Consider the following 27,024-nt stretch of genomic DNA (forward strand, 5'->3'; position numbering starts at 1 on the left):
TTAGCAAGGACTTTTAAAGTTTCTGAAATATACAGCTTGAAGAAATGGGAACACTTTATATCCTTGAAGAAATGGGAAGACTCAATATTGAACTATGTCAGTTTCCCTCAAGTTAATTCCTATCAAAATCCCAATGCTGTTTTGTTGAAAACTTTCCAAAATAATTCCAGTTTTCATCTGGAGGAATAAATGTGTATCAATGTATAAGAAATTTTTGAAAAATCAAAATGATAAGGGAGTATTTGACCTACCAGAAGTCAAAAGAATATGGTGTGGGCAAAGAATTAATAGATCAATCAAAAGAATACTATATCTAGAAAAAGACCCAGAATTTAGTATATGATAAAAAATAGAGTTTTTAATAAATAGTAAAAAGATGGTTTATTCAGTAACTGGTATTGGGGCAATTGGCTAACTATATAACATTTATTTTTTAAATCAGACACCAAAATGAAATCTAAAAGGATTAAACTCTGAAAAAGAAGATAAGAATGAAGAAACAAATGAACAAGCTTGCAAATACTAGAAAAAATAGAGGCAAATGTTAAGATTTTAATAATCTTGTAATGAGTTTGATCTTTTTTGAAGTGTAACACTCAAGAAAAACTTGAGTATAAAAATACTAATGGTTAATAAAAGTATGAAAATATTTTCAGCATCAATAGAAATCAAAGAAATGCAACAAAACAATGGGATCTTTATTTCGGCCTGTCACATTAGGCAAGAATGATAGTACCAAACATAGACAAGAGCATAGGGAAATGGGTGCACTATTAGATAAATTGGTTATAAATTGGTACACTCTTCTGTTACTATAATTATAGCTGGCATATATTAAATACTAATTGCCAGACATTGTTCTAAGTGTTTTACATGTGTTACCTCATTTAATCCTCACAATATACTCTCTTATCCCCATCTTATGAGAAAATTTAAGTATAGCTATAGCTAATAAATGACAGAACTAGGATTCAAACCCAGGAAATCTGATTTAATATGTATACATATTTTGTCAGGATACAAATTTATTCTGACAAAAATGTTAATGACATTTGTTCCAAAGTATATAGTTCCATGGACCCATATTCAAAACCCTGGGGGCATATGTGTTTCAAAATTCAGAATTTCTCAGATTTGAAAAAAGATTTAATATATTTTTATATAATAAATAATTTCTATAATATACTCTATATTAGATAACACCCTCAAGGGGTACTAGGACAGCATCCCACATCCAAACATTAATAATTTTGCAGCGAAACATAAATACATGAAGTCAGATATGCGAAGATTACAAATAGCTTAATAGCTTCATAGGTTTTAGTGCCAAATAAGTTCATGTCAGGTCAGCTTTTACGACCAAATGGGTTACAGAAAAGTTTTCAAGAGTTTTTTGTATTTCAGAACCACAGATAAAAGACTGTGATTCTATAATGGCATAAAACAAAAACAACAGATTGAAAACTATTTGTTTCTAGTAGAGAATTGATTAAATATACACGTTTATATATTGAACAAAACATCTAGGCTCAGACTTTTTTAACTTCTTTTACGTGGATATGTTGCTGGCCTGAACTGAAGTAGATAGTTTCTAAATTTGACTTGCAAATTCTGGAACTAAGAATCTCTTCCTGTGATTCTCCTTGTTGAACATCTCGCCGTCACCACAAGGCTAGAAAATTCCTTGCCAGGTAAAACAGGAACTATAGCATAATTTTGAATTGGTGAAAAACTAGACTTGCTGGTTTAGTGTACTATAAATAACATGTTCATCTTCAAACATTAGACCAATTTAAGTCCAAAGGAGTCTGCTTCCTTGATCAGACAACTTTTAGCTATTGTGTCAAGAAGAAAAATCAAAAGAATAAGAGCCTACTTTACTCCATTTGCTTATTTTTTCTTAGTTGTCAAATCTCGATAACATACTGGGTATTTTTAAAGTTGGGACTGTTATGCAATCCCTTTATCCCCAGGAGTACCTGTTAGATATATTGTAGGCTGTTGATTTGATTAAATATTTGCTTACTTGAAGAATTAAATGAAAAGATATAGGTAGTCTTGTTTCCTGTATTAGAAATAAAGGTGAGATTATTGTTTTGTTTTCTTCTAACTTCCTCTTTGTAAACCACTAAACTCTCTTAGCTGTTAATGCATGGTTACTGCCTGTGTTGTTAGCTGGTACCACACCTTATTTTCTATATTATGAAACAGGTAACTCGGCACAGAGATAACAGCCATTTTCATGTCACTACCTGCCCAAATGAGGAACCATTCCCAAAAAAAGATCCAGAATTGCATCCATTTCTCAACTACTTGGAGTGCTTTGCAGAGAGTTATTTCCACACACCATATATTGACTAGTTTCCTGTTTTGTTCTGCTCTTCCTCTGTATAACAAGTGCTGCACTGGCACCCTGAGGTCATGCTGGAGAAGAGTTTAAATGCTACAATGCCTGGATAATTACCAAGAAGAAATTAAGCTTTAAACCAAAAGACACTTAGTTATATCTAAATTGAAAAGTTAAGTTTGTTGTTTTTCTGCTGCCGAATGGAAATGGGGACTTGGGACTAAGTAAAGCTTAATTTGTTTTAAAAAGTAAATTTCTTCATTCCCAAACTGTACTATGTGCAATTTAATTCTACTACAAGGCTAACAACTTTTTACAACATCTACTTGTACTTAGGCTGTGGAATTTCAACTTTGAGCCCTTTTTCCATATTTGATCATTGTCTTCCAGATCGAATTATTCTGTTAGAGAAATCATGCTAAATCTTTAGGAAATCCATATTGATCTTACCTAATTTATTTAGTTACTGAGGAGGTTTGTACAAATAGAATTGGTTCAATCCTAGTGACTCTGGATTGTAGTGAGGAAAAAAAATGACTTTATTCAGCAAGGCCTATCACGCTCATTATGCTAGGCACTGAGGATTTACTGGTAAGAGTGAAAAAAAAATCCCTGTCTTCATGGAATGGGCAGTCTAGTAGGGGGAAGCAAACATTACTCAATAATGACACAAACAAATACAACATTCAACTGCAATAAATACTCTGAAGGAGTGGCACCTACTTTTATAAAATTGTATAATATGGGAATTCAACCTAGTCTCAAGGTCCAGGAAAAACTGAAGATTTGAATGATAAATAGAAGTTTACTAGGCAAGGGAAACTAGGGGAAGGAGAAGACTATCTGGACAAAGGCTCTGGGAGGGAGGGAGCCTGAATCAGTTAAGGAACTGAAAGAAAGCATCTAGAGTAAGGAAAAATCTGGTGAGGTAGGTGCAGTGCAGGCTTTTCAGGAAGGCTGGGTAATATTAGCTATCTTACAAATTTATAGGGAAAAATATAGGAGGTAAGAAGTCTTCCCATCTTTGTTTTCAAAAGCCTAGGCCTTAAGCAGAATAGAAGGACTTGGAATATAGCCAAAAATGTTAGAGAGAAAGTAGAGTTTGAGGAGAGTGGAGTTCCCTTCCAACATTAAAAAAGATTCCCTCCAGGTGTGGGGAGAAAAGAGCGGGATGGAGAAAGGCCCTGAAAGCAGAGAGATCAATGGGACTACCCAATAATGAGGAAGACTATAGGGCTTCCAAGGTCATTGAGAAGAGAATTATTTGAAAGTTAAGGAGCTGTGGAAGCTGAGTTGGCTCTGCAGATAGCCCAGCTGCCACTAGAGTGGGCAATGTCCACTGCCTGGGCCTAGGGGCTTGCATCAATGCTCCACCCTCCTGTCAGCAACTCCAGGGAGAACATCCTTTGACAGCAGCCAGTACTTGGCTTGGTGACCACCTTGCAGAAATGATTCAGACCTTGGCAGATTTTGTCTACTTCTCCATGTCGGTAACCTCCCTTTTAACTGCCCAAAGAAGGGTAGGTAGGGCCTTGGAGCCCTCATGACATGGTGGGGATGAAGAAAGGAAATCCTCCCATACCTAAATGTGGACTAGTATCTGAACTGAGCCCATTTAAGGTCCCTGTGATTGTCCCCACTCCATACGCACATCTGTAGCGGTGCAACCATTTCCTTTATGCTAATATTAATAATGTACATTATAACCTGGTGGGAGAGAGGGTATATATGGTACAAATACATAAGGTCATACCATAAAAACCATACATCTTTACAAAAACAATGAAATAAATTTTAATCATTTCATATTAATGTTCTTGATTCCTTTTCTACCATTCTGTTTAAATATGCATGGATAATAGTGTGTAATAAGGAAGCACAGGCTGAATAAGAATCAGGGGTCCTTCTGATTCTCTGTTTTGAGGTATGGGTAGGCCAATGCTCTCAAATGGCCTCATTGGGAACTAATATCCTACTTGGAAGGTAAAACATCGTCAGTGCTATTGGAAAAGAAGTAAATAATAATCGCCCAAAAACTATGTATTTTAAGGTGTGAGCCTCACAAAGGAAGATTTTCTCCTCAAATAGAGGAGAAAAAAATGATAAAAGGCCAAACAAATTCTGCTTGTGAATAAATGATTCTTTAATAAATTGTTTTCCTTTTATCTAATATAGTATTATAACAAGATGCATTGTTCTATATGACAGGCTGGGGCTCAGGTGTCAAAAAGGGAGTAAAATTAAAGTATTTATATTTTAGGACATGTGAAGCACAAAAAGATAAGGTTCTTTCTCTTATCTTTTAATTTTGGACATTTTCTTTGGTATTTTAATCATATTCTGCTGCTATCCTTAGCATAAAAGATAAAAAAAAAATACATTTGCAGAACTATTCACTGTCTTGTCCAAATTCTGTTATCATTAGTGCTCTCAGCTGGAGTGTCATTCACCGCTTCATGATGAGCACATTAAACAGGAACGAGTCTTTAAAATTACTTTCACTGAAAGCCGGTTTTTCTTCTCGCTCTGTTCCACCGCAACCCTATTTAATAAACAAGAAGCCAGACTTCTTAAAAACTGACTTTATTCCACATAATGTCCCTGGTTAGAAGATAGTTCTTTTAATTTTTATTTTCAGTAAGAGCTTTTACCACAAGCTCAAGCAACTTTTTTTTTCTTTCAATAATATGTGTAATAGACACATTGTGTTGAGTGATTTGAAAAGTTCAAATCAAAGGCATAGTATGTAATTAACTGCCCAGAGAACCATTTCACTGTGGGAATCACTTAAGTGCTTCTAGTGGGTTTTGTGATACCTAAGGGAGATGATACTGTGCTTTTAATCAGGCAAACCAAAAAGCTAACACACTTTAATGACTTAGCAGCCCCACTCCTATAAGGACTCCAGATGTTCAAAGCTCTCAAGAGCAACTCTAGAAATCCTTATCAAGTTCTGTAGGCACAAGGGATCATTATGTAAGGTTAGCCTTTGAAAAATACCTGTGTGGTTTTCTTTTTCTTTTTGAGACTGTTAAAGGTAGAGGGTATTTTGTTTTGCTTTGCTTACTTTAAAATAAGTAAAAAATGCATTGAAACTTGAGACATATTTGGAATATAGGTAATTTGGAAGTATCTCTTCTCTCCTTTTAAACTAGCTAGTGGGTAGGAAGAACATTGTGCTTTTATAATAAATTTGATTAAAAGCCCCCTTCAGGAATATAAAGAAAGCTTTAGATTTTTCTCCAGAAAAGGGATATGTACAGTCATCTCTTGGTATTCCTGGGGAATTGGTTCTAGGAGCCAAAATGCACAAATGCTCAAATCTCTCATATAAAATGGTGTAGTATTTCCATATAACCCACACTCATCCTCCTATATACTTTAGATCATCTCTAGATTACTTATCAAACTGTCTACAATGTAAATGCTATGTAAATAATCGTTGTTATACTGTATTGTTGAGAGAATAATTACAAGCAAATGTCTGTATGTGTTCAGTACAGACATAACCAACCATGTTTTTACCTCAAATATTTTTGGTGTGAGGTTGGTTGAATCCATGAATGCAGAACCCATAAAGACAAAATGCTGTCTATAAAATTTACTTACAATTTCAGGAGATTCACTATTAAGAAACCTAACTTTATCTTTCCACTATTTGTAAAGTCTTGATTATTAAAAGCTGTACAAAATATTTTTAATAACCCAGTTGCTAAGGAAATTGAATTAACATCTTACATCTGGCCTTTTTTAAAGACTTCAATGTTATCAATAAATACTTTTTAAAATATTAATAAATTATTTGTCTAAACTTATATTTGAATGAAGCAATTTAGTCTTTTTGTACATTTTTTAACTCTCTCCTTTGAACGTTATTTTTAATGTCTTATTTGTGTATTTTTACAAGGAATTAACTCCTCTTGCCAAATCCAATTAATAAATAGAACTGTCTAAGGTGTGTGCTCTCTAGAAGCTGAACACAGAGTCTGAAATTAGTACCACACTGAATCTCCATAATAAGGGCTTGTTTGTTGCGACACTCTCTGATATTATCATCTAGTGAAGCATCAGAAATACAACGTTTAAGAACTGAAGATTACAGATCCCAAGCTGACCTCCCAGGAATGACGAGTTTTCTGTTTTCAAAGCAAAGAAAATAGTGATTCAGTCATGCAATCATTACTAGTCAAGTTATTTCAAAACAGGGAAGAGGACTGTCACATAAGCCTTAAATGTTATTCTGAGGGCCTTATCTGTCAATGCATTGTGTTAGGTAGTAAACAGGAATACAGAGGAGTTAAAGACCTGGTCTCTACCTTGGATTTTAGCATCTACTTGGGAATAAATGCACTGGATGATACAAGCCATGATATGCTAAATTTCAAATCTTAGTGTGACAACCAAAGGATTCCAAGAGTGCAGAGAAGAGCTTAGTATGAACTGCTCTAGGCAAGAGCTTAGTGTGTGCTGCTGTACTTGGGAAGGCTTCATGCAAAGGGTCCCAGGCCTAGGCAGGTGAAATGCAAGGTAATAAATCCAGTTAAGGAAAACAGGGCAAATGACTGAGGCTGGAATGAACAAGGCACTTTGGAAGAATTTCTAAAGTTTTTGATTTGATATTTTCTGTGTTGTATATAAGGAAAAGGACATACTTTTATAATATTTCAAAAGGTAGATATAAAATAGGAGTCCCTTGATTCACATAGGGCTTCTGTGTGTTGTAGATAAATCTGCAAAATTCTAGCCTTGATTGCATGAAACTCCAATGAGAAAATGCCCTTCCATTCCAAGTGTGCATGTAATCTTTCCAAAGAAACTTCTAAAAATGATTAACAATTCCTGCAATAGGTATGAAAGGAGAAGTCAGGCCTGAGCTCATGCTTTAAGATATCTGGGGTGGGGTTGGATGAAAGGATCAAGTAGGAAATAGCAAAGTCCAAAAGGGTACTGAGGTCACGAAAATTATTTCGGGAGCTAGAAGTTTATATTAAGCATTTTAAGGAGTGGCTGGAAAGCAATGTGGCTCATGTTACTTCTTGTTCTTTGCCCCAGAAGCAGCAAGTTGACTTAAAAGGAGCAAGCCTCTGTCTGCATGAAAGAGTTTGAAGAAAGAGCAAACCACCTCTCCACTAGACTTACTATTTGGCTTACTTTTCAGTAGTTCAGTTTTATAGTAACTTTACCAGCAACCAACTTAAATATAAGTATAAAAGTTATCCTAAGTAGTATATGTAAAACCAATTCTCAACTCCCACCCCACCCCCCAAATCTAAACCAGTAAAGCCTAAGGCTCCACTTAAATCAGATTTATGTTATAAGGTCTTATATAGGTGAAAAATCACTGAATTAATCATATATTCTAGGGAGCCAAAGCTAGCTCAATTCTTGGATGGATTGGCTAGTTTTCACATTATCTGTGGCAACAGTAGTACTAGCTACCCATATTGGGTGCTTACAGTGTACTTGGCACTGTGCTAAGCATTTTATGTTCATTATCTCATATAACATCCTAATAGCAATAACCTTATAAGGCAGAAATCTTGATTTTACAGGTAGGGAAACTAGCAAATAGTCAAGCCAAAATTCAAGTACGTTAAAGGATGACTCTAACACCATCCCTAGCTACATATCTCCCTTCTCCTGGAATGTCCTTCCCACCCCTCTCTGGCCATCCAAATTTTGTGAAGGCCCAACTTAAATCCTATGTCTCTAGTATAAATGTTCTTACTGCCTACAGCAATGTCTCTCATCTTAGAACTCTTAAAGTATCACAAAGACAACACATTAGTAAAATATGGGGTAGTGAGGGGTTCACAACCTAATCAGAGTCAAAGCATATTGAGTGCTTAGTCTGTACAAAAAATTTTTCTAAGAATTATCTATGGATTAACCGATTTCATTCTCATAACAAGACTATAAGGTCGGTACTATTATTTCCATTTCACAAATGTGCAAACTGAAGCAGAGATAGGTTAACTAACTTTCCTAAGGGCACAGCTTAGAAAACTTTCTCTAGTTGGTGAAGGCTGTAGGACTTGAGGATTAAAGGAGTTAATAGTGTATAGCATGAAAAACAGTATCTGGTACATAGAGTGTGTGTTAGCTATTATTACTGTTTCACTCCACCCCCTCTCCAAAAACACTCTCTGTCTCCATCCAGCTGATTCATCTGCCCAGGAAGAAAATGAAGCATCTTCAATGAGCCAGACACTGGGTTTGACAGTTTTATAAATGTCATCTCACTCATTCATTCAACAAATGTGTGTATTGAGCACCTACCACATTCCAGGTATTGTTCTAGGCATCAGGGATACAGCAATAAAACAAAGTGCTTCTTCACAATAATCCTGGAAAGTGGGTTCATTCGCTCCATTATTACAAATGATAAAACTGAGATTCACACAGCTAGCCAGTGGAAGGGTTGGGGTATAGATATAACTTTCTCAAACTCAAAAGTTCTAGGTCTCAGAAGGCATAAAGCTACTTCTGCCTGTGATCCATGTAATATAACCTATTCTCCCCCATGAGACATAATACATTTGGAAATTAGGAAGCTGTTGTTTCTTCTTCTCCTATTTAGGTTACAATTTCCCAATAACATCACCATCATCCTCAGATAGTATTTATATAATACACGCATGCTGTATCATTGGTGAGGCTGCTCTCCCCACCCTGCCCAAAGCCTTCCAGCAGATGAACTATTCATAAGAAAAGGAGAGCTGCTTTAGCTGGGGGTGGGGGTTGACTGGGGGTGGATGGCATTGAACCCCACCCAGTTGCTCTGCCTCAAGTCTCTAAGGTGACCCCCCAGTGAACCTCCTAAGAACTCTACTGCCCCACAGGATGCAAGGGGAACCACTGTGGTTGGGGGAAAAGCTCTGGTTTTGGAATCAGAGAGCCTATTTTATTAACATATTTTGGTTATTTATTTAACCAATACCCATATATCATTAACTATGTGAACAGGCACCATTCAAAACATTTTACAAATCCTAACTTCTTTTAGATCTTAATTTTGAGTCTCAAAAGTTGTATAATTATGGCCAAATCTGTTAACTTCTCTGAGCTTCCATTTCTTTGTTGTGAGAATGATAAAATCTCTCAAATTATAAGAATCAAATGAAATAAATCATATGCCAGTGCTTTAGGAACTACAGCATAACAAATGTTATTGTCATCTTGGTAACTGTTGCTATTCAAACAAGTTAGGCATTTCTCTTCCTAGGAGCTGCTGACCTGTGATGACCGGAGTTGACGTGGACAAACCTGAGCTCTAGGGACTGGGCTATACAACCAGAAACTACATCTCAAGTTTCAGAAGAGCATGAAATATTAAGACATCAATATAGTTATTTAGAATAGTGTGTGTGTGTGTGTGTGTGTGTGTGTGTGTGTGTGATGTGTAGTCATTACAATGAGTTGGCAAATATTTAATCCACAGGAGAGTTTTGATGTCATACCCTCACTATTCCTTGTCTAAATTCTATTCACCTTCATGTCTTAGCTTAGACATTACTTCCTCTGGGAAGCCCTTCTGATTCCCAAGCCTGGGTAAGGGGTTTCTTCTCTGTGCCCCTATAGCACTCTGTTCTTCCATCCCTTATTCTTAATAGTTTTCTTGTCTAGCTCCTCAGCCAGACCATAAGCTTTGGGAAGAACTAGGTCACGCCTATTTTTTTTCAGCCTTGAATCCTCAGCATTTAACAGATACACTTGTACTTAGTAGGACCTCAATAAATAGTGGGATTTAAAAAAAAGATTCTGTTTCTGGAATGAAGAGATAGAAAGAACTTGGAACTCCAGCATATTTACAGAGGACTCTCATATAGTTGTTCTGCTAGGAATATGTATCTTGTTATCACAATGCTCTGGTCTAGTGTAGTGAACATATGTTCCTAAGGTGACCTTGTGACCAACATCCAAGGTCACACTGCAAGTGCTCAGAAAATATCAGTTGATTTCTGATTCATAGATAGCTTTTGCCCACTAGCCCATTATGGAGTTTCAAGTGACCAGTTATCCTTGACAGCATGTGTCTGCAATGAGGCTTTAGTTCACTTTTGGGATTTGAGTACAGGTGGGACAGATATTCTATTGCAAGGACTCAGCATCTGGAGTGTAGACCGGAAGGGAAGCCTGGCAGTGTTGTGTTATTGAACTTGTTTGGGGCATACAAATATCCTTGTCAGTTTCAGAAGGGTCAGTGAGTATTCTGTTCACTGAAAAATTTCATACATTGCAAAGAGATGAAATGGCATTGAGAATAAAATGAAATGTCACCCCCAATGAAATGAAATGTCTGGGAAAGGGAAAAGGAGACAGACAAGGATGATAGAGTTGACAGTCACAGGCAGACAGCCGTTTAGCATAAGTTAATTTACCAGCCAGTTCAGTTCAAAAGGATGCTTATATCTGGCTTACACTATGATATATTAGACTCTGACATGATGGTAGGAGGGGAGGAGGTATAAAGGGCCATTTCCAAGGACAGAATATATTTTATGTATGAATTGCAAAAGCACATGAAGGACCAAGAGGAAACTGGTGTTTTTCATCTTTTTTCAGACTCACGCCACCCTTGTGCCACCCTCTATGCCAGCTCCTTCTCTGGAAGGCAGGACCCAAGCAGCTTTGATGCATCAAATTAAACTTTATATCTACATGGAAGTGGATAAAAGATTTCATTTGGAATCAGCCGGAGATATGCATATATCTGCACACCCATGTGTAAGTACGTGGCTAACACAAGAGTCAACTAGAAAGCAAGGCACCCTTATTACATACGTATGTCTTAGAATGTGACTTTACACTGGAATTGGTAAATAAGGACTCTGGTTGTAATTCAAACGACATTTAAAATGCAAAGATGAGTAAGACTTTGGTTTCTAAAAGCTTGAAATATTCACAAAGACTAAAAGACAACATAATTCAGTGCTTTTCTAATCATAAGCAGCTGACAATTCCTATTAAAGTATGTGATACTTTTGCCTTTTCTCCCTAAGTATCTAGGGAGGGAAACCCGGAAGCAATTGCACAAAAGAAACATCAAGAAGGTAATGAAGACAAAACACAATTAGACTGTAAGCCATTCCCCTTGGAGTGCCTTGGACAGAATAGGTATTCAATTGCCTTAAATGAGAGAGTTGAGAGTTTCCATCTGAAGGAAGACTGGAGTCTGTTGACACTTGAAAGCGATTGTATTAATAATATCTATCTAGCGACCCTGCTCTCAAGACCAGTTTTTGTCAAATGGTGGCTAATTAGGGCAAAGGCCCAGAGAAGGGAAAACCTGCCTGGGCACAGCTTCCTTCCACCTGTGTGGTCATCTTTCTACCTGTCTGATCTCAAAGTGCCTGGTGGAAAGACAGGTATAGGAGAGGAGAATGCTGCTGTGGGTATATCTTGCCTACTGACAGCTGCCTCTGGAAAAAAACAAAAGGTGATGTAACATGATTTGAAACTACTGTGCTCTTGAAATTTTAGATTTAAAAATAAAATGGAATCATATTATACAGACACTTTAGGAATTTATTGTGCAAAGGAAATCCATAGTATATCTTCTCTTAAGTGCAAACCCTGTTATTTTAAAGCAAAACAATACAGTCATATTTTAACCAATATGTCCTCTAAGCTTGACTTTTAAATGGCAGGTTTTTTTATGGTGAAATACTTTCATATGCTGAAATTTATTTCTGTAATCATCCTGTACTCCAAAGCAATAGAAAAATAAATCCCTGAAACATAAAACACATTCAGTAAAAGTTTTTAAAAAGCATAGGGCCAACAAAAAATTGTCCTCTTGATATTTTGTAAGGTAAGAATTGATTTTTGCTATTATTTCATAAAAGAAAAAACATAGCATAAAGAAGGACTGTTGGTACTCTGACAACAAAGAAACACAGATGAATATATTTTTATAAATATATACATAATTTTTGAGTTTAGAATAGTTGTTATATGAAATCTTATTTTAATAAGATTCTCACCCAAAGTGGGGCATAAATGTTCAATTTATTCTCATTTTTTCTTTATCTTTTATTATTAAATTCAGTTTCTCATAGGTTTGTTAAAGATGGAAGTAACACTCTTAATGGTATTTCCCTTAATTTGGAATATTCTGTGTAAACTGAAGCAAGTTCGCCCACAGCTCTGATGCTGTCCTTATCCCTTACCCTGCCCTAAAGAGCCTGGTGCCTATAACAAGATTCTACTCAGTGAGTTCTCTTAGCCTAGGCTGGGCAACTGAGGCCCAAGAGCTTCAACTCAGAGCCCGCGGGGCTTGTGGGAAAAGATGAGCTGGCCTGTGAAAACTTCCCCCCAGACCAGTGCCTATTCCATTGTTCAACATTTGGGAACCACTGTCCTACAGGATGTGAAGGTCATGCTTGCTTCTGATTGTCCCTAACCATTAGATAGTTGGCTGTAGTCAGAATAACAATCACAAAGAGAAAATCAATTTTCTTATAAATGCTCAATCTCTCCTTTTTCTCCATTTTATGCAAGGGGACACAGATTGTAATGGGTTGAATAATGTTCCCCACACATTTATGTCCACCCAGAACCTCAGAATGTGACCTTATTTGGAAATAGGGATGTAATTTTTCTTTGCGGATGTGATTAATTATAATTAGTCAATTTCATCTTAAGATGAAATCATCATAGATTTAGGGTAGGTTCTAAATCCGGTGACTAGTGTCTTATAAAAGAGGAGAGAACACAAAGCAACACTCAGGGAAGACCACCAAGGACAGAGGTGGAGATTGGAGTGTCGCTTCTGTAAGCCAAGGAATGCCAGGAGCCACCAGGAGAAGGAGGAGGCATGGAAGGGTCCTACCCTGGAGCCTTCAGTGGAAGCATGGCCCTGCTGACACCTTGATTTTGGACTTTTGGCTTCCAAAAGTCTGTGAGAATAAATTTTTGTTGTTTTAAGTCACAAAATTATGACAGCCCTAGGAAATTAATACAAATATCTTTTGCTTTTTATGACTCAAATCTCTCTCCACTAGGTTCTTTGCAAGAATGAGGCTGTACAACTAAACAAGAGATTCTTTGTGGAATCTGCCTGTTGACTACGTAATATTTCTAGCTTCACAAACTCCTTGCTAGCCTGTTGGTCATCTCTCATCATCCTGACATCTCACCTGGTACCATTGACATCTCACCTGGTACCTGTTTTTTGCTTCTATTTGCCTGCTTCCTTATGTCCATAAGAGCTGGCAGGAGTGTGTTTGTGCAGATGGATGGGTTCCTTTCTGCTGCCCTCTTTCCATGGAATGTCGAGTACACTCAGAACTAATTCAGTGGATTTACATTTGGAAGAATCCGTCATGCTCAGGTCTTTTCTGAGACGGTCATATTTTCACTATTCATCTTCTTACATCAGTGCCCAGGCATCTGCCACTGATATTTATAACTACTCGTCTATTTCAGAGACTCTCTTTTTTTGTTGTTACCAAAACGATGTCCCCTTATTTGGTAACCCTCCTGGCCCCTGACTATCTACCCTGGTGCCATAGTAATCCCCTAAGAAGATTCCTACTGTTCTTTTTTAATTAGCTTACATCATACATAACCTTACCAGTCCAGAAAGTACACGAATATTTATTGTGTACCAGGCTTGGTGCTGTATTAGGAGGTTCTTGCGTATTTATCATCATGGATATACAAAATAAGAGAAAAACCCCTTAGTCTTCAATTCCAGTCCTCTAGTTCTCCCCAAATGCTGGTCCTGTCTCCCCCAGGGCATCACTGCACCACACTGCACACAGGGTTGTTTCTTTGTTCAGACACCTAGAGACTCTCTGGCTCATGTGTAAACAAAGGGGAAGATACTTTTATTATTGAGCAAATGGGCTCACTTTCCTACGCACACAGAAGCCAGTACAGTGTGGCACCAGCTTTTGAGAAAATAAAGATTTTATTGCAAAATCAGTCGGCAAGGAGACAGGAGCAGGCTCAAGTCTGTCTCCCTGATTTGGGGTCTGGGGCAAATTTATTGGTTCAGGGGGCAAGGGAAAGCATTTAGGAATGTTGGCTTGGCAGGGTCTGATTGGAGGGCTTTAGATTTGGCCATTTATGGACAGGTATGTTGAAGTGGATTTTAGCCCTGGATCTTCCAAGCCAATAGAGCCCTTGCTTCTGAAAGTAGTCTGGTGTTCAGGTTCTGGTCATGTTCGGTCTTCTTGGTTCTGGGTGTTGTTAAGAGGTCAAAGCTTTTTTCATTGCTCATGCCTGGGCTACATGACTTGCAGTTTTTGGTTCTGTTATACCTAAAAGGTAACTTGACATTTTGTTATCAAAAGAGTAGGCCCAGTTTGGCCTGGTCCCGTGGTTATACTTTCTCTCTTATATCTAAAACTTTTTTTTTTTGAGACAGAGTCTCGCTTTGTTGCTCAGGCTAGAGTGAGTGCCATGGCGTCAGCCTAGCTCACAGTAACCTCAAACTCCTGGGCTCAAGCAATTCTGCTGCCTCAGCCTCCTGAGTAGCTGGGACTACAGGCATGTGTCACCATGCCCGGCTAATTTTTTCTATATATATTAGTTGGCCAATTAATTTCTTTCTATTTATAGTAGAGATGGGGTCTCGCTCTTGCTCAGGCTGGTTTCGAACTCCTGACCTGCCTCGGCCTCCTAGAGTGCTAGGATTATAGGTGTGAGCCACCGTGCCCGGCCTAAAACTTATTTTGGATGTTAAGACAGAGGGGAAGAGTGAAACCAACCATGCAGCAGGCGCCCCGTAAAGCCGCCTGTCCTGAGCTGCCCTCTGGCCCCTGGCCCTGTCCCATCCCGGAGCCCCTCCCCCTTCCTGTCCGCCATGCCATTTCCCAAAGGGAGTCTGCCAGGCCTGAGTGCAATCATCACCGAGCAGGAACCCCACAACTTGCCCAGCCATGGGGAGATCAGAAGGCTAGCAGGGGAGGGACCCCTTGGAGATCTTGGGGCAGCAGCTATTGCCAACTTGTACAGAAACACCAAACATTTTAAGAACTGGTACAGTTACACTGATGGATGCCAACCGGTAGGTACTAGCCCTGTCTCACTGTGTGACCAACACTGAACAACCTAACCTCACCGAGACCCAATTTCCATGTGGGTTCAGGGAATCATATTTGTCCTGCCCACCTTACCGTATTACAATGGATCATTGTCTGTAATGAATACCTACTGCTTAATAATTTAGATGTAGAATCTAGATGGCTTTTACTTAAACTTTACCTTTAGATTTACTAGAACTTCCCATATGATCTTAGGCCAATGATTAACATTATTTAACCTGTCTGTGCCTGTTTCTTCATCTCTAAAATGAAAGGTAACAATAACACCCAGCTCCAGGAATTGTTGTGAAGATTTCATGAGTTGTTGGAACAGTGCCTGGCACCACAACAGTTAGGTGGCACTGAGTTGACAGACACCTAAGTCCTATAAGTTGAAAGACAGTCTTAGGGATCTAATTATGAAAATGAAAGCCCTGAGGGTGACCAGAAAGGAGGGCTTTACTTTTGTTTGCTAGACATTTATATTTCCAGATGCTGAAAGCTACCAAAGACAAAAACAGAAAAGCAAAAAAGATTCTTATTCAACACTTACATGGCTTCTAAAAAATTCCTCTGACTTTCTGAGTCATCACATACTTTGTACTCTTTTTTCCTAACAATCTTGTTATTTTTTCCACTATTTCCTTATGTATCCTTGGGAAAAATGACTTCTTTGAGCCTCACTATATGAAAGTCCTCTGAAAATTAGACACACCATGTCATTATTAGGCACTATTATGATTTATTAATTACATAAATACAAACTTCTCTTTAGGATTGGAAATGCCCCTATAAGATTCATTAAAGTTACAAGATGGACAATAAAACCTATGGAGATATTCAAAAGGATAGAGGAGTACGTATCTTGAAGATAGATAGATCAGAAGTCTAGGGAGATTTAAGGTGTTCACATGTAGGCAAGGTGAGAATTACGTCCACTGTTTTCCATCTTCACTGAGGACAGGATAAAAGAAAATGAGCATCAACAGGAGGGATTTATTTAGACATGAAAAATTTTTCTGCTAGTGAGGATTTTTGAAAACTGAGCTGCACTGCTCAGTCTACATGGGTTTCTTCTCTGAAGGTCCACAGATGTGATGTGTAACAAGGACATGAGGATGAGCACACAGGGTCGGGTCAGGGGATTTGCCTGGAAACATCCCAGATGTTCCTGAACTGCCATGTCCATACCCACACTTTTCTTGAACAAATTTATATTTTCAGCCCTTGCTGATTTAATAATTTATGTTCATCCTATATGTAAATTGGCATTCCTGTTTTTTAAAGGGCTGTTGCATTGAGGTTAGAAGCACAGACTTAGGAGTCCAAAAGCCAGGAATCCAATCCCAATTTTGCCCCCTTTGGCTGTGTTACCTTGGCTAGGTAATTGATTGCTATACCTTGGTTCCCTCAGCTGTAAAATGGAGATAATAAAGGTCCTTAACCTTACAGGTGGTCGTAAGCATGCATGGCATGGAGCAAATGCTCACAAATGGTAGCCAGTATTATGCTGAAGTGGGCTCTTCATAGTTTCAAAGGGCACCTCTTAAGTCTTGTACTTACAGATTTGTTTGTTCTATTTTTTGGTGTTTTATATGTGTCACTTTCCAGTCTCTAGTTTGCTCCTCCTCCTCCTGTTCCTTTTCTTCAATCTATTCTTACAGGGAAGTACATTTCCCTCCTTGTTTATTGGAGTTGCCATTCTGTGACCTCTCCCCAGGTCCATTACATCTTCCTCGAAGGGAAGTGACCTGGAATTGTTCGAGTGTGATCCTCCCTAAAGGCAGAGAAATGGAATGAATAATTTATGAAGGTACCTTCTGGCAATATGAATCTCTGCAGTGACTTTCAGGTGAAGGGAATTTTCCCTTTCAGACTACCTCATCGGTTAGCAGACACCTCTGTGCGACACTAGGGGTCACTGTTAAAGCAATATTTCAAAAGCATGAGCCTTTAACTAGCAGTAAAATTGAGAAAGAATCCTTTGGAACTCTGAGAGTGAAAAGATAATTATTCGAGTAGTTTGAGGGCAACAGCTGGGATTTTATCAAGTTCCTAAATTGAAATTCACTTCTAATCTCTTCTTGTTTCTCACCCCTAGAAAACAATTCCGTTTTCCCTGAGGTGGTAAGACCTCTACCTGGGAAGATCTCGGGGTGACAAATCTGCTCTGGCTTGGACTGCTGACTTCTAAATCAACTTCCCCAGCTCTGACACCTAAGCCAGGCCTACTTCCACCTTCCACTCTGACCCTCTTCAGTCCGCTTCCGGGTGGCAGTCCCCCCTGCCTGCACCTTCCACTCAGAACTTGTTAAATCAGAATCCACTTCCCAGTTCCTTCCTCCCTCCACTTTAACCCAAGTAGACTCCCCTTCTCCCTGTCCTTACTGGTGATGAAGATTCGCCCTGCAGTTTCAAGGCCTTCATTCACCAAGTCCTGTTGATTTGACTTCCTAGTTGCTTTTTGAATACACTGTCTTCTGTAAAATTGGAGTAACAATAGTACTCACTTTATAGGGTTGTGGGGATTAAACAAGGCTACCATTAGGCAGTGGCCACCTCTCTGGACTCCACACCTTCCCCTGCAGCCATCAAGAGAGATCCCCAGGACTTCTCCAGCTCCTGTTCCCTATCTGCCTGGGGACCATCAGGACTAATCCCGCCACCTCCCTTATCCCGCTGATGGGCATCCACACAAGAAACTGGGACTCCTGGGTCATCTCTCATCCCTAGGAATCTCATCCCTATGGGACTCCACAGTGTCCTTTCCGACTTCATCTGCCATCCTCCCCATCTCCTGAAACCCTTTCACCTGCCCCCTGGACCTTGGGTCAATCATTAGCAAAACCCTCCTTTTGCTCAAGCTCTCCTCTGGGTATTCCCTTCATTGCCACCTAAGTGAAACTTGACTCTGTCCCCGGACACTTTGTTTCCCCTGCAGTCCTCTGGGTGGTGGCTGGGTTGGCCTCTTGCCCCAGGGCCTGGAGGTTAGGAAGGACTCCTTCTGCTGCCATCTTGACCCCCACCCGCCTTCTCCATGAATACCCTGCTTTGAGTGTCTTATCATCAGACCATATCACTTAGCCTCTAGTCATTTAAAAATCACTATTTAATTATTTTAATGCCAGAATCACTCTCACTTTCTTCAATATTACCCCGTCTCAAGTCTTAGCAATTTCAAGTTATGCTCATATGATCTTTCTACCATGCTGGCCTCTCTTCTAACAATCTTGTCCTCCATCTGACCTCAGCCACTTATTCCCATGGTCATAGGATAGGCCAGCGCTGCCCAAAAGAACCTTATGCAATGATGGAAATGTCTTATATCCACTCTGTCCAATAGGGTGGTCTTAGTCCCATGTCACGGGGGGTTACCAAGCACTTGAAATACAACTAGTATGTGAGGAACTGAATTTTAAATTTTATTTAACATTTAATTTAAATGTAAGGCACTTGTGCTTGTGTTCTTTCTCCTCTCCTGTTTCTATAGATGAACTTAGCTCCTCGATCACCAGAAATTCTCCCTCCTTTCTTCATCAGTTTTCCCCTCTCTGCGAGGTTATTCCTATCAACCTACAAACATGCTGCTATTTCTCCCTTCTTAAAAAAATAAAAATAAAAACCTCTTTTGGCCCCAGTTCCCCATCTGGCTACTGCTGTATTCCCCTCATTCCTTCTAGAGCAAAACTCCTTAAGAGAATTGTTTGTGTTCACAGACACTAGTTCCTCCCCTCCCGCTATTTCCTGAATCCCCATCTGCAACTGCCCGTCCCCAGGTACCCATGGCCTCCGTATTGCCAGATTCATGGATTCTTTCCCAGTCCCTGCCTGGGTGGACCTGTCAGCAGCATTTTACACAATTGCTTGATCACACTTTCCTCCTTGAAATACTGTCTTTGCTTGGCTTCCGGAACAGCACACTCGCCTGGTCTTCTGCCTGCCTTTGGGCTGCTCCATTTTCATCTCCTATAATAGTTTCTTCTTCCTCAACGCCTCCACCTCTGAATGTTGGAATACCCAGGGGGCTTAGTCCTCGGATCCCTTCATTTTCTATCTACTCTCTCCCTAGTTGATCTCATTTAGTCTCCTAACTTTAAACATCACCTATATGCTAATCATTCCTACATTTTTATCTCCAACATGGACCATTCCCCTGAAGTCCAGGCCAGTGTATCCAACTGGTAGCTGGAATCTCACATCTAACAGCTCCTAAATTGAACTCCTGATCTTTCCCTCCTTACTTGCTTCTCCTACAGTCTGCCCCATCTCAATTAAGGGCAATTCCATTTGTCTAGCTACTTAGCCCAAAACTTTACACTTAGCCTTGTTTCTGCCCCCACCCCTATGCATTGTATCTGACACATCAGTAAATGTCATTGACTCCATCTTCAAATTATAATCAGAAACTGATCATTTGTCACCCCCTCCATCACAACGATATCATTCTGGGCCACTGTCATCTTTCTCCTGGATTATATATAGCTCTAGTGGTTTCTTCAATTCTGCCCTTGTTCCTTTAGTCAATCTAAAAAATCAGCCAGCATGATCTTGTTAAAATTTAAGTCACATCATGTCACTCTCCTGCTCTAGTGGCTCCCAGCTCACTTGGAGTAAAACCCAAAGTTCTTATTTTGACCTTCAAGGTCCAACAAGATCAGAACTCCATTACCTCTTTGCCTTACCTCCAATTTCTCCTCCCCTAATTTTCTGAAATCTAGCTAAACTGGCCTTCCCGCTGTTCCAGGAGCTTGGCTCCTACCTTTGGGCCTTTGCAGGTACTGTTCCACTGCAGGGACCGCCCTCTGCCCAAGTATCTTTATGGCTAGGTCCCTCATTTCCTTTGGGTCTGTTCCAATGTCACCTTTTACTGAGGCTTTGCTTGGCTTTGCTATCTAAACATTTTACACCCCTCCCCGACACTTTATTTCCCCTTTCCTGCATTATTTTTTCTTCTTTGTATTTGGTGTTACCTAACATGCCATTAAATATTATTAATCTGTTTTATTGTCTGTCTCCCCAGGAGAATATAAGCTCCACGATGGGAAGGATGTTTGTTAGTTCTACTTACTGCCGTATCCCATGGCCTTGATCAGTGTCTGACTTATTCACTCATTGAGTGAACTGACACAGCAAAATGATTCATTGATGTCCTTAGGACAGTGCCTAGCACGTAGTAATAGCTTTATTAATCTTCGCTGGGTGTTTTTATTGCAATAATCATCATCATCTTCCTCACTACTGGATTCGCCCCTTCTCTCTGTCCCTGCAGCAGTTTCCTCACTGCGGGCTCTCGGGATCTCTCGCGAGACTGTCTCAGTAGTCTCCAGCCACTGAGTTCGCCTCCTTTAGCTCTACCCACCGCTTCCTGTCTCGTGTTGCTTGAAAACAAATTTGATCCTTTCATGCCCCTGTCAAAAACCCTTTCAGCGATTCCCCGCTGTTTCCGTGTGCAAGTCCCAGCACCCACATGACAGACAGCAGAGCCGCCGAGATCCAGCCCTGCTCATCCCCGCAGCCTTCTCTTGGCGCTCTTCTAAGGCTCAGCACGCCCCCACGCGCCTTGCCCTTTCCAAACACTGTGCCTTTCTCTGCCGAGACCGTCCGCCGGCTTGTCTGCCTAGTCATCTACCAAACCCTCCTCAGGCAAGCGTCCTCCCTCCCCTGCAGAATGCACTGCGGTCTCCTTGGTGCTGTGTCTCTTCCTTGTGCCTGCTGGGCGCCACCGCACACAGGCTGTGTGTGTCTCTGTACCTCACACTGGTACACACAGACTGTGTGTCTCTGCACATGTTCTGCCCACCTAGCTGAGTCCGGCTCTCCTATACCTGTCTGCCTCTCCTGCTTGGTGCAAACTCTTTTTTTACAAAGCTTAGTGTTTCTTGAGCTGAGGTGGGCTCCGGGACCTGCCCCGACCATATTTCTTCAATCATGTTTGTCCACAGCCTCGTAGGATTTCCGCTCCTTGGCCGGGCGTGCGGTGCTGACCATCACTCTGTGAGGGAAGGGCCCCGTCGGTTACTACTCACCTCTGTATACCAAGCACCTGGCTTGTGGTAGGAGCTTCGTTTGTTGAATGGATGCTTGACAGCTCGCATGTGCCCCTGGGGAATACCGGCGATCTGGGTGAGGATACCCAAAGGCACATGACAAAAGCTTATTTTCCTGTGACATCCATTTTCCTTGAAGATTTGAGGGGGAAATAGTAAAGAATTTAACGAGTTTATAACTTCAATTATATTGTATATCAAAACAAATATATATCATGAATAAGAATATTAGATTCGCAAGAGCTTGAAAGACCAAAGAGAACACTTCAAGGAAATTTAGAGTTTGTGGCAGGTCTGGGACAGGTTCCTTCTGCACCGCCTGCCAGTTGAGCAGCCTCCGTGGGAAGATTCTGACGCGCTGCCTCCCGCTGCCGCCGCTCGGTTTCCCTCGTTTTCCTTGCTCACATTGGCGCTGTTGGGGTCCCCAGCTGCACCACCAGGCACGGTGCCCATTCATTATTTGAGGCTTTCCTCCGCCATCCTGGACCTTCAGACCCCTAGACTCCATTCCTACTCATTCAAAACCTAACACCCACCTTAGTAGGTATTTGCTAATCTAGGAGCTACCCAGTATCTTAATCCGTTCCTTCTAGGAGGACTTCCCCACCGTGTGAGTCTCTTGTCTCCACATGATTTTGGCTGCCGTTTCTTTGACCCAGCTGACCTTAGTTGCTGTCCGGTTTCTTGATCCAGGTTATGCTGCCTCCTGTCGATCCTGTGAGCTACCTTATAGCCTTCCAATAAAATTATTTCTTCCCTAAATTAACTAAATTTCCTGTTGCTTTCAAATAAGAACCTTGACTGATTTTACACACACACACACACACACACACACACACACACACACACCTGTCTTTATTTAAAATTATGTTTAGCTAACATTTAATGAGTATTTACTATAGGGCAAGCACTATGCTAAAACTTTATCTGCATTATCTTATTTGATTCTCATAACAACCCTATGGAAAATGTACTATTATCTGCATTCTACAGATGAAGAAACAAACACAAAGGGTTCAATGTGATGCCCCAGGTCACATGGCTTGTTAAGTGCTAGAGATAGGATTTAAACGGAGGGAACCTTATTCCAGAGCATCCTATACTCTTTGAAATAATGTATTGCCTTACTGTTTTGAATTTAACTCTGCCTTCAAATTCTGTGTTCTCAGCTCAATTCTCACTCCCTCCATGGAACCTTCCTGTCTGTTCCAGCACACATTGAAGGGTCCCTCTCAACAACCACAGCACCCACTGTCGATGCCAAGTAATTCAACACGTACCAATACACTGTGCTGTGATTTCAACGTCAACATGCTGTGCTACAATATACTGCTCTGTTATTTAGTAGTTTTTTATGGATTCATTTTTTCCCCAATTCATTTCTGCTCCCCTAGAACAATCTAATAACTTTTTTTATGCCACTTGGTAACAAAGGACTAGGCTAGAGAGAGTGTTGTATAAGACCCTAGGTCTCTTTCCATGGCATGGTAGGACTTAAGGAAGACTAGAGACTCCTGTTTTGAAGGTTCATTCTGTTGGACTCTAGCTGAATTCTCACTACTAACTAAACAAATAATGGACCAGTGTGCAGGCTACAGGGTTAGACTGGTCTAGGTTCAATCTAGTTCTATTACTTTACAACCCAGACAAGTGACTCGAGTTCGTGGAGCCTGTTTATTTACTTGTGCAAATGGAGAAAATATCTAAAACACATGTGGTGAGCATTACAGGTATTAATAAGTAAAGCCTAAAGTATTCAATATGATTTTATATTCTCTTTCTCTCACACAACATGGCTCTTGTGAGACATCTGAGAATCATTTTCTTTTTAGCAAAATCAGACAAAACAGGGTTTCTCGTGATTGACACTTTGGGTTGGATAACCTCTTGTTGTAGGGGCTATCCTATGTGTGGTAGACGTGTGGCAGCAGCCCTGGCCCAGGACTTTATCTGTTAGGTGCCAGTAGTACTCCCCCACCCCCACCCCTCACCTCCCACCCAGTTGTGACAACCCAAAAAGTCAAATGTCCCCCGGGGGACAAAATCACCCTGATTGAGGCCACTGGGATAAGGGATATGAAGGCATTCTGTAAGACATGCAGCCTATAAAAATGAGCAGTTTATATAAAGATTATTTACAGCTCAGAATGACTTATTTATAGTTTAGGTAATCGGATAACATTTTGGAGATCAGGTAGGGGAAACAGAACTGACAAAAAAGGCTTAACTTCTACTTGAGGAAGGAAATCCTTTCTACTTTTTGCCTAAACACCCAGTGTCTCTTATGGCAGGACCAAGTGGGGCTGGCAGGGGAGGCTGGGTGGCATACTCAGTTCTGTCCGGGAATGGCAGAGCAGACAAACTGCCTTAGAGGTTTGAAATAGTTTCCTCTTCCTGTTTGAATTTAAATAAAGACATTTTTAAAAAATGGAGGGAGATCTTTCTACTTCTTTCCTACCACACAATGTAAAAGTCCTTGTTCTTACCTGCTATAGTATCTTGGTAAATGTTGAAAAAAATCTGACTTGATCAGTTATTATCAACAATTAAAATCACTCATAGAGTCTTTGACCAGACTCCCACAGTGAGCATTTTGAAGAAAAAATGCACAGATGTTGTTTTTGTTCCAACATGCATATGTAACAAACATTTTTTTCAAGGGAATTTGTGAAAGCCTGGTCTTTTAAAAAGTTGTCTGACACTAATATTTAGACATAGGTCTTAGAAAATAGTTTCAGATTTCAAACTATTTTGTAAAATATTTTTTTTCATTTAAGTCATGTGTTTTTGAAGCTATCTCAACATTTTGCATATGTCCCCGTATCTGTTCTTGCCCATTGTTCAGTTTCTACGACATTAGCTGAGTACTGTTGACAAAGGACTTAGCCACAACATGGAAGCTAAACAAACAGAAGTAAAGACCCAAAGAATAAGACAATGAACTCAGCCTTTCTTTATGTTTCCTTAGGTTGCCTTTAGACTAAAGGTATATGATTTATTTATAAAGTCATATGATTTATTTTGCTAGTAGTTTTCAGTTTGTTCTTAAAACATATGATGACATGATAAAGCTTAAAAGATGACAGTTCTTCTAAAGTAGATATTTATTTATTGTTATGTGAATTTAGATTTGTTAGATTTGTCATTCGTGTGATACACACCCTGCTACAGTTGAAAATTTGATGTCAGTTTTTCTAGTCCTTACTGGGCTGGCTGGTAGAACCAACTTTCTGTTTCTTTGGTTGCGAGAGAAACTTTTAAGCTGTGTGTTTGCTTTGGTTTTTATCTGTGCCAACAGGATGCTTACCTATGCATTTGCCAGATTACACTAGCATTTGTTCCTGGAAGGGAATCCCTTCCACGTTTGATATGTCTGTAGACTTGATGTGTCAGGCTTTTATCTGAGGCAAAGGGCCAAATCTCTTAAGAACTTTTACCTGTGTCACAGCCAAGCGACTGGTGTTCTTTTGTCTAAACAAATGGATTGTTCCCTAGAAAGATTTAAAACTCACTGGCGGAGGGGAAACGTTGGAATCATTTGGCATCATTTTTGTTTTGTTTTCTTGGCTTTGGGGAATAATACAAAAAGTGCTTTAGATTTTTAAGCTTCCAAGCTCTTTAGATGATGCTTCCAGCGTTTGTTCGCCTATCTCCATGACACAAGTCATATTTTTACTTTTGAATACTTGACAGTCTCATGGTATTTAAAGATGAATAAATGCACACATTCTCACAAGGCCAGGAAGCAACCGTGCAGGTTTGCCAAGACCACATGTGGTGATGTACTTAAGAAACCTGCTGTTCTTGAAACATGTTTGACAAGAGTGCTGCGCCCTGTAGCATATATTCAACTCTGATTTTTTAACGTCCAGAATTATCATTTTATTTGATCTCCACCCAGTTATTTTCTTTCATCTTTTGTTCTTGGCACCTGAATAGGCCTGTCTGCTAAAAATTATGAAAAAATACGGCCCCGGATTCCACTGTGTTCTGTCAGATCATCGACTGTCTAAGGAGGTCCATGCAAGTCTCCCTTTAAATCGGGCCTGTTACTGTGTATTTCCGGATTGAAAAAATAAAATAGAACTGGTAGATGGGTTGTACCTATACATTAAGAGATAAATCTCAACAGGTTGTGAAGCCCACTAGGGAATTTAGTGAGGGGTCTTAAATTGCAAGGGAGTTTTAACCCTTGCACTTTTGAATTCCTTTTCTGATAAAAGAGGGCTGCTGACCAAAGATCAAAGAATACCCAGTAGCAATCCTCCCACCCTCCACACACACATGTGTAGAAAGTTCACAAGGGGAAAGACAGGATGGGACCTCAACTCTGTTTATGGAGAATGATTTGAAAAGGAGAAGAGTTCCCCCCTTTTATCCTCCTCTTCTGCATCCCCCCACCATCATCTATTCTGCAGATGTTTGCCATTCTAGCAATAGCACTGTGCTCTCCCTTCGCTTTCTTTGAAACGTCCCATACTCCTGAGAGGCTGCACCTGCAGTGGAAGATCGGACCAGTCAGTGTGTGACATCACCAACTTCTGTCCTTCCCAGCAAGGGATACGGGGCCCTGGGTCTGTTCTTAAGTTAAACCATCGTTTTTCGCATTTGCTCTTACACTGCCCATCAGTCACACGTGTTTATTGAGCACATACTACTGGAGCCCTGTTCCAGATGCTGGGATACAGCGGTACAGAGTAAGGCAAGCAGGGTTCTTTCTCTAATGGATCTGACATTCTGGTGGAGAGAAAAACAAATTACAGAACAAGATAAATTCATTCACATAGTGATAAACACTATGACAAAACCATGCTTCTTCCAACAAGGGGTCCCACTGTTAAAAATGAATTGATATTTAGAAAAGAACAATTTTAAATTTGAACATTGAATATTTGCTCTTAAGACTTTATTGTTAGTTGTGGTAATTTCTTAAAATAATTATCTTTTGGAGATACATACAGAAATATTTAGGGATGAAATCATGATGTTTGGGGAGCAGAATTGCCCATAGCTTAATGGTTATTAGGGCTGAGTGATCAGTACATGAGGGCTCATTATGCTATTTTGTCTACTTTTGTATGTGTTTAAAATTCTTTATACTAAGAAGTTTAAAAAACTATTTGTTAAAGAAATATCGAATTATAACCTAAAGTGTAAAATGAATGTCCATGGATCAAGAGTGATATAAACAAATGAAGGAGAAGAGACAAATCTCTCTTATGCAGAACTCCCATTATAATTAATGCAGATATCCCATTCTTAAGGAAGTAGAGCATAAAATCCCCACTTCCTAAGTGTGGGCTGCACATAATGACATCCTTCCAAAGAGTATAATGGAAAGAGAGAGAGAAAAAAGAGTAAGTTTACAGTGGAGAAAACTGACAAATACTGCCTCAAGCCAGTGATCAAGGTTCCTATCAACAGTGGTAAAGTCACATTGATAGTATGTGCCCTTGCTATGATGTAAGTGACCTGTTAGCATGATGGTCTTCCTCCTAAAAACATATTAACCCAGTCTACCAGAAAAATATCAGACAAACCCAAACTGAAGAACATTCTACAAAATACCTGACCAGTTCTCGAAACTGTCAAGATC

The sequence above is a fragment of the Microcebus murinus genome, chromosome 15, assembly GCF_040939455.1.
Source record: "Microcebus murinus isolate Inina chromosome 15, M.murinus_Inina_mat1.0, whole genome shotgun sequence".
NCBI classification, from domain to species: Eukaryota; Metazoa; Chordata; class Mammalia; order Primates; family Cheirogaleidae; genus Microcebus; species Microcebus murinus.